General features: G+C 39.3%; 1 pseudogene; it reads right to left on the bottom strand.

Moving 5' to 3' along the window:
- Positions 1 to 720: 720 nt before the first annotated feature.
- Positions 721 to 9,486, bottom strand: part of LOC107757871 (N-acetyl-beta-glucosaminyl-glycoprotein 4-beta-N-acetylgalactosaminyltransferase 1-like) — a 97,504-nt pseudogene continuing 88,738 nt past the window's right edge.

Raw genomic sequence — 9,486 nt, 5'->3', positions numbered from 1 at the left:
TTAGATGCACGAGTATGCCCTCGTGTGGTGGTTAGTAGAAGGATTATGCTGAAATAATATCTGAACAAGATTAATTTAAATGAACTTTATTTATTTTTCAAAATAAGAAATTGTAACAGGGAAAAGTACATACCTAAATCCTCTACAAACAATTTCACAGAAATTATCCCTTCATCAAAACTTCTAACACTCTTTATATTTTGGCACCCTCTATTATAAGTACTTTGATTAAACCTCCGCAATTTTAAACTACTCAGTAAGTTTGAAATAAAGAGACAAACTGCAGACTATTAGACAACCCCTTGTCTTCACATCTCTTTTACATTTTAAGATTGGCAAAGAACAGTGTCGGGGTAACGCATTACAAGTAATGCGAGTTACGTAATCAGATTACTTTTTTTCAAGTAACTAGTAAAGTAACGCATTACTTTTTAATTTACAAGAGAATATCTGAGTTCCCCTTCAGGAACTCGAGCTGCGTCGAGATCGCTTTTTTCCCTTCAGCCTGAGGCTTATTCATTTCACTTTTGGTGTGAAAAGGCTTTTATATTTGCAAGCCCTGTCCAGATTTAAAAAGTAGCGCAAAAGTAACGTAACACATTACTTTCCATAAAAAGTAACTAAGTAATGTAATTAGTTACTTTTTTTATGGAGTAATGCAATATTGTAATGCATTACCTTTAAAAGTAACTTTCCCCAACACCTGCAAAGAAGCATTTTAAAATGTCTCTTGTGCATGTGCCTTCAATTATCCACTGTTAGCATTTTCCTGATGTTTTCATAGATTCATATTTTAACCATCAAGTTGAATGAACTTAGCAAAGCCCTTAAGAGAATGTTGTTCATCAAACTCCAAAGCTCACTTCAAACACAGTGTGGCAGGCCCATGTTCCCCTGAGTGTCGTCTGGGGCAGAAATGGCCACCACACACACTAAGCCATCCAGAAACAACAGCAGGGTCCTCTGTGCTCTTCTGTTATCCTTGAGATGGTCTTTTAATGGGAATGTTCCACATGCCCCGTTTGGAGTGGAAATAGTGGTAAAAGTTCCTCAGTCGCAGTCTTTCTACCTCTAGACCATTCTGTAGAACCCTGAGATAAGATGTGACAGAGGAAGAGAGGCAAAACACTGTAGTTACACCAACACTGAAACTGAGACTTCAGTTTCATAGTTAAGCCACAGCCGTTTGTCACAGGAAAGATCACAGTCTAAGCAACTGTCTGACCAAAATTACTTTATATCGAGTTTTGCTTCGTAGGGCAATACATTTATATCTATGTATTATGAAATGTATTCAAAAAGAAGAGCTCAAAGATGCAGTTTCCATGTTTAAAAAGTTTCAAAAAGCTTAACTCTAACTTAACAAAAAGTGTTTGGTTTACAACAGTTTACTATAAAGGTCAAATTTGTTAACATTAGTTAATTACATCTACAATCTATTAACTAATGTTAACAAAGATTTAAAAATACTGTAACAAATGTATTGCTTGTTGTTTATGAATGCATTAACTAACGTTAAGTAATGGGACCTTATCGTACGGTGTTGTACAGTATCGTACAATGACTGTTATTGTCTTCTTGCATCATTGACAAACTATTTTCCTGTTTGACTCTGTAAAGCTGCTTGGACACAACCAGTTTTGTATAAAGCGCTATACAATTAAAGGTGACTTGACTTGACTTGAGTGTTACCAGAAAAAAATTAGCATTCCCAAAAGGAAAGAATGCAGTTACCTGTCCAGCAGCTCCCAATCTTCTCCTCCCCAGCGGTCTTTAAACTCCTCGGTATTCATGCCACCAATTTTATCAAAATCAGACTTATAAATTCCAAACAAGCCAAAGCCATTCACTTCCCAAAAGCCTGCGTGTAAAAATACATCAGAGAAATGTACACCAACAGTGGAGATCTCAGTGTCTTAAAAATCTATTCTAAACCAATTTAGCAAAAACAGTTTTGATGAATTCCACATAAAATTGGAAATAAACCTAGATGCATATACTGTATAAATCAATTGTATTTGTCAATTCATGTGCAGTACACTAAGCGAGGGAAATCACCTCCAAAATGCCAGAGGAGGCTGACAGCCTGATGCATACAGTATTGACCAATCAGAATAAATATGCAAATTGAGTAACAATTTGTTTTTGTCTAAAATGTGTAAGGCAAATAAGAAAATTAATTAAATTAGCCTCTTTCTGTATAAATAACCAATTACATTCAGATGTAACCTTTAAAACAATCAGCTTTAATATCACATATCAATGCTGTTTGTGGTAAAATACAATTGGTTAATAAATACAATTATTTTTTAGATTTTCATATTAGATTTTCATATTTATTTCAATACAAGGGAATAAATTTGCTATTAACAGTTTATCTACACATACATTATACTACTGTCCAAACATATCAAACTACTATGAAGTTTTTATTTTCGTAATAAATGTATACTATTATTCACCAAGCTGCATTAAAGTGAAAAAGTAAAAAGGAAACTGCTAGACAGTATGTCTAAAAGAGAGTTTCAAACAAACAGGATGTGCAAGAAATAGAATCAGACACATCATGCACAACTGGTGTTTAAACAAATGTGTTTCTACAGTAGCATTTAGCAGCTGTCTCTAAATGTGTTTGTGTATATGTTTTACCATCAGGCTCCAGAGGTGAGCTCCCACAGTCCAGCCTCATGACAATGGGTGCGAAGGCCAGTCTGCCTTCCACACAGTGCTTCCTAATGGTTTCCAGGATATTGTTAGGGAAGTGGATGTGCAAGTCACACAGGAACACTATGCTGTGACTGTCCTGGAAATTACATGTTACACCGTCACCAGTGTTGCTTTGTGCAACCAACTTTTTGGCAAAAATGTGTAAATTTGACTTTTTAAACTTAATAAGGCAATGGAATTACATTTTTAGGGAGCACCACAGTAACTTTAAAATATTGTTCTCAAACACTGATCACCCCAGGTATCGTGCATACAGTATGTACAATAGAAAAGTAACTCAAAAATGAAATGAAAACTCAGAAATAAATGCCTAATCTTTTATTCTTCTCTCACCTCTATGGTGTCTACACCCATCTGTAAACCAGACGACCTCTCGAAGTTCCCTTCACGTCTCAGATACTCATACCTACACACACAGAGCCAAGAACAGGAAAACAAACAGAGAGAAAAAGATTGTTTTCCTCAGGTACAAACAGTATGTGAGCCCAAAATCAGGACTCACGTGAAGGTAGAGCTTCTCATGCAGGAATCCTCCTGCGAAGATGTATGCAAGGACTCTGCTCTGCAGGTGCTTGGCTAAAAGTGGAAAGACACAAGAACTTAGTATTCACCTGGGCACAGTGCTCTCCTTCAGTGCCTGCTCCACATCCATGTCATCACTCTGGAAGTCTACGATGATCACGCTGAAATTCTCATCTTTGGTCTCACGGTGCAGGAGCTCCATATCTGAGATAAACTGCTGCACCCAGCGAGCCTGATTCTTTACTGTCACAGAAGACAACTCAGATGAGTGGCTATGAATCGGCGATTGCCAAGCTACTCATAAATTAAACTAGTTAAACTGCATTCAAGCTTAGGGTGCCCATATGTCCTCTTTTTTCCTGGACATGTCCTGGCCAAGATTTCTAAATTGCCTAAAATGTCCGTGTTTTGGCTTTTTTTTCCAATTGACGTGCTCTCTACAGCCCTCACACATTATACAGTATGTACACATATTTGCATTGCTTTGATAAATACGAATAAACAGGAATTCATATTAGTTTTAAATACCTGGTACTACAAAGTGTACCATCACATCATGCCTCCATTCTAACATGGATGGCTGGCAGAGCAGGGGTTTGGCCCAGCTGGTGCTCCAGGGTGTGGTGGTGTGTGTTTGGATACTAGAGCCGCTGGGTGGTGGGTTTTTGGAGGGTGTATGGTGGGATGAGGGCAAAGTTCCCTCTCTGCTCTCAATTCCGTCCTCATATCGACTGCGGTGCAACAGCAGATAGATGTAGTCAGACAGGCGCACCACTCTTTTCCCTCCCTCCATCAACAACAGCTCCATCAAATAACGATTGCCCCTGGCTGAATCTCTCCGCTTCTCTAATTTGTTAACATTAGTTAATTACATCTACAATCTATTAACTAATGTTAACAAAGATTTAAAAATACTGTAACAAATGTATTGCTTGTTGTTTATGAATGCATTAACTAACGTTAAGTAATGGGACCTTATCGTACGGTGTTGTACAGTATCGTACAATGACTGTTATTGTCTTCTTGCATCATTGACAAACTATTTTCCTGTTTGACTCTGTAAAGCTGCTTGGACACAACCAGTTTTGTATAAAGCGCTATACAATTAAAGGTGACTTGACTTGACTTGAGTGTTACCAGAAAAAAATTAGCATTCCCAAAAGGAAAGAATGCAGTTACCTGTCCAGCAGCTCCCAATCTTCTCCTCCCCAGCGGTCTTTAAACTCCTCGGTATTCATGCCACCAATTTTATCAAAATCAGACTTATAAATTCCAAACAAGCCAAAGCCATTCACTTCCCAAAAGCCTGCGTGTAAAAATACATCAGAGAAATGTACACCAACAGTGGAGATCTCAGTGTCTTAAAAATCTATTCTAAACCAATTTAGCAAAAACAGTTTTGATGAATTCCACATAAAATTGGAAATAAACCTAGATGCATATACTGTATAAATCAATTGTATTTGTCAATTCATGTGCAGTACACTAAGCGAGGGAAATCACCTCCAAAATGCCAGAGGAGGCTGACAGCCTGATGCATACAGTATTGACCAATCAGAATAAATATGCAAATTGAGTAACAATTTGTTTTTGTCTAAAATGTGTAAGGCAAATAAGAAAATTAATTAAATTAGCCTCTTTCTGTATAAATAACCAATTACATTCAGATGTAACCTTTAAAACAATCAGCTTTAATATCACATATCAATGCTGTTTGTGGTAAAATACAATTGGTTAATAAATACAATTATTTTTTAGATTTTCATATTAGATTTTCATATTTATTTCAATACAAGGGAATAAATTTGCTATTAACAGTTTATCTACACATACATTATACTACTGTCCAAACATATCAAACTACTATGAAGTTTTTATTTTCGTAATAAATGTATACTATTATTCACCAAGCTGCATTAAAGTGAAAAAGTAAAAAGGAAACTGCTAGACAGTATGTCTAAAAGAGAGTTTCAAACAAACAGGATGTGCAAGAAATAGAATCAGGCACATCATGCACAACTGGTGTTTAAACAAATGTGTTTCTACAGTAGCATTTAGCAGCTGTCTCTAAATGTGTTTGTGTATATGTTTTACCATCAGGCTCCAGAGGTGAGCTCCCACAGTCCAGCCTCATGACGATGGGTGCGAAGGCCAGTCTGCCTTCCACACAGTGCTTCCTAATAGTCTCCAGGATATTGTGAGGGAAGTGGATATGCAGGTCACACAGGAACACAATGCTGTGACTGTCCTGGAAATGATGTTACACCATCACCAGTGTTGCTTTGTGCAACCAACTTTTTGGCAAAAATGTGTAAATTTGACTTTTTAAACTTAATAAGGCAATGGAATTACATTTTTAGGGAGCACCACAGTAACTTTAAAATATTGTTCTCAAACACTGATCACCCCAGGTATCGTGCATACAGTATGTACAATAGAAAAGTAACTCAAAAATGAAATGAAAACTCAGAAATAAATGCCTAATCTTTTATTCTTCTCTCACCTCTATGGTGTCTACACCCATCTGTAAACCAGACGACCTCTCGAAGTTCCCTTCACGTCTCAGATACTCATACCTACACACACAGAGCCAAGAACAGGAAAACAAACAGAGAGAAAAAGATTGTTTTCCTCAGGTACAAACAGTATGTGAGCCCAAAATCAGGACTCACGTGAAGGTAGAGCTTCTCATGCAGGAATCCTCCTGCGAAGATGTATGCAAGGACTCTGCTCTGCAGGTGCTTGGCTAAAAGTGGAAAGACACAAGAACTTAGTATTCACCTGGGCACAGTGCTCTCCTTCAGTGCCTGCTCCACATCCATGTCATCACTCTGGAAGTCTACGATGATCACGCTGAAATTCTCATCTTTGGTCTCACGGTGCAGGAGCTCCATATCTGAGATAAACTGCTGCACCCAGCGAGCCTGATTCTTTACTGTCACAGAAGACAACTCAGATGAGTGGCTATGAATCGGCGATTGCCAAGCTACTCATAAATTAAACTAGTTAAACTGCATTCAAGCTTAGGGTGCCCATATGTCCTCTTTTTTCCTGGACATGTCCTGGCCAAGATTTCTAAATTGCCTAAAATGTCCGTGTTTTGGCTTTTTTTCCCAATTGACGTGCTCTCTACAGCCCTCACACATTATACAGTATGTACACATATTTGCATTGCTTTGATAAATACGAATAAACAGGAATTCATATTAGTTTTAAATACCTGGTACTACAAAGTGTACCATCACATCATGCCTCCATTCTAACATGGATGGCTGGCAGAGCAGGGGTTTGGCCCAGCTGGTGCTCCAGGGTGTGGTGGTGTGTGTTTGGATACTAGAGCCGCTGGGTGGTGGGTTTTTGGAGGGTGTATGGTGGGATGAGGGCAAAGTTCCCTCTCTGCTCTCAATTCCGTCCTCATATCGACTGCGGTGCAACAGCAGATAGATGTAGTCAGACAGGCGCACCACTCTTTTCCCTCCCTCCATCAACAACAGCTCCATCAAATAACGGTTGCCCCTGGCTGAATCTCTCCGCTTCTCTACATTTACAATACGGACCAGAGTGTAGATCCTGATAGAGAGGTAAGAAACAGCGAGAAAAAAAGTTGCTGTAAATAGAGTGCATTTAAATGAGACATTGAGGAATATATACACATGTAAAATATAAGCACATAATGTAACACTATGTATCCTGTTTAATCTAGTTGTGTCAGGAGTAATAAAGCTTTCCCATTTGTTATGATAAAACTGCATGAAGCGACCCACTGAGAGATTGCTTAACAGCGGGAGAGTTCAGACTGTTTCAGTGCAGGGTTAGAATTAAAAGATAGCTCTACACTTGAGCTGCAGACTCAGCAGGAAAAACCCACGTGTATATTTAAAGGGGTCATATTCATTCCTTTTTTGAATAATTTTTCTTTCACTGAAGTCCATATTATTAGTTGTCTACGCCTAATATATATATTTTTAAATACTGTACATTTTCTGCCTTATCTATAACTATTTATAGTATTAAAAAAGGCTGTTTTTCCTGCTGTGCCTTTAAACCTTACTGTATGTAATCGCTTTCTTTGCATGAGAGAGAGCATTTCCGATTTGTGAACAAATTGTTCTTGGTTGATCCAGTTCACAAAAAACAAACAAACAAACAAACAATTCCAAATCTTGAGTTCAACTCACTGAGTCATTGATCCAGTCATAGTAGTTAGAGGCCCACTGAAGGTGAAGTAATCAACAACTAAAATATCAGCTATATCATACAAATATCATATGCAATTACTGTAAGGCTTCAGAAACATATATACAGTACAAAGGCCAATTAATATGGTCAACTTTCATGGCGAAAAAAAAGATTTTTAAAACTCGAAGGCACTTTTATTTTGAAAGACGAAGTTCATTATTTTGTAATGCACTGACAAATATATATATATATATATATATATATATATACTGGTTTTAAATTATACAAAGACAATTATACTGGTTTGGATCAACACAAGAAGGGGTAAATAATGACAGAGTTGTTGTTTTTGGTTGAGCTATCCCTTTAAAATATCCTCATTTGCATTTTAAGATCTCACCCACCCTCCATTCCTCTCATTCAGCCTTTCCATGTACTGTGAGATCACGTCAATGACCTCGTTCTCTGCGAGATGCAGGTTCCCCGAGACGTTACACCTCAGGTCGTTCCAGTCTGACCTCAGCAGCTCAAAGTCCACAGGGTTCACACTGAAGGTACGCTGCCAATTTATGGCCTCCTCTGACAAGTGTGGCCTCGCTTCAGCCTCCTCATAACTGTACTCTGACATCTCTCCTTCTTCAAGGCCTCTGCTCTGAGGAGCCATGTCCGATCCCTCCGGAGTCTCTGAGACATTTGTTAGCTGCACCTCCAGAGGCTGGTTGTTCTCAGATGAGTTTAACCCAGGGTGGTCTCTCTTTTCTGAGCTTGAAGGGGGCAAGCTGTCTGGATCTGATATAGAGGCAGTAGGGTCACCCTTATTATGAGGCCCAGGCTCTGTAGGCATGGAAGGATGACTGTGCTTTAACAAGGCAGATTGGGTGGAATTCTTAAGGCCCATTAAGGGGAAGTTCTCCTAGGGGAGAGAAGCAACGGCTTTTGTTTTTAAGGACCTCCATTTTGAACTCAAGTCCACAAGCCTCTTGGTCTTTCTAGACTGATAAAGGAAGACACCAGGAAACACTTCCACAGGATGTTTTGGTCTGCTTACTGGTGGATGGGGTCTAGTTATGTAAATTTTGTTAGTATAAGTCTCTTTCTCCACACTGGTCCCAACCACAGGTTTGCCTGCATTAGCTAAAATCCGATTAGCCAAAACATAGAGAGAGGACTTTTGAGGAAGCTTAAAGGGGGATCTTTCCTTCACAGGTGGGCTAGCAGTTTCTGTCAGTTTACTCTTGTTTGGCAGTCCTGGGTCAGGCAGTAGCCATGTTAAAGAACGCCCTCTCTGAACCAGAGCAAGTGTTTGAGATTCCCCATGCTCCTCGCTCGCTCCCGTCTGTTCATTTAGAGACCCACTTTGAGACTCTACAGCACCTTCACCTCCCTTTGCCTGTCTTATTTCTGTCATTTCATCATCCACCACCAGAGAGTGTTTATAAAACCTTTCCCCTTTCATTCTTTTACTCGTCTCTCGCTCTTTTAACTGAACGAACTGGCTTCCTTGCTGAAAGATGTAGCTCTTTGAACCCCTGTCTAATTTATCAGGCTTTGAGGCGGTAGTGGACGCTGTAATTCTTGACGTGTGATAGTGTGGACTAGTCCTCTTGACTGGTCGGTTGCTGGAATTGATTGTCTCCTCTGGGTCGACACCTTCTTCCTCCTCCAGGAAATCTGTCGGAAGAGACAAGTCCCATCAAACCAAAGCCCTTTAAATCAGGAGTGGGCAAACTTGGCCCTTCCAGGCCACTTTCCTTCAGAGGTTAGCTCCAACCCTAATCAAACACACCTGAACCAGCTAATCATTGTCTTCAAGAGTACTAGAAGGCTACAGGCAGGTGAGTCATATCAGGGTTGGATCAAATCTCTGCAGGAAAGTGGCCTGGAAGGGCCAAGTTTGCCCATCACTGCTTTAAATTAATCATGTAATCTGAAACGAGAATTGCATAATGACATGATTAAAGAGTCAGTGAGGCTGCTGCAGTGTTGATGGAAATCTACGGCTAATCATCATCTCCAGCCCTTCCATCCATGCTGTTACACACAGCATGTTGCAGCTGT

Source organism: Sinocyclocheilus rhinocerous, unplaced genomic scaffold (genome assembly GCF_001515625.1).
Source record: "Sinocyclocheilus rhinocerous isolate Xijiao unplaced genomic scaffold, SAMN03320098_v1.1 scaffold252, whole genome shotgun sequence".
In the NCBI taxonomy this organism is placed as follows: Eukaryota; Metazoa; Chordata; class Actinopteri; order Cypriniformes; family Cyprinidae; genus Sinocyclocheilus; species Sinocyclocheilus rhinocerous.
Note: the sequence above shows the minus strand (reverse complement) of the source record. Positions and strands in the feature narration are given on the sequence as shown.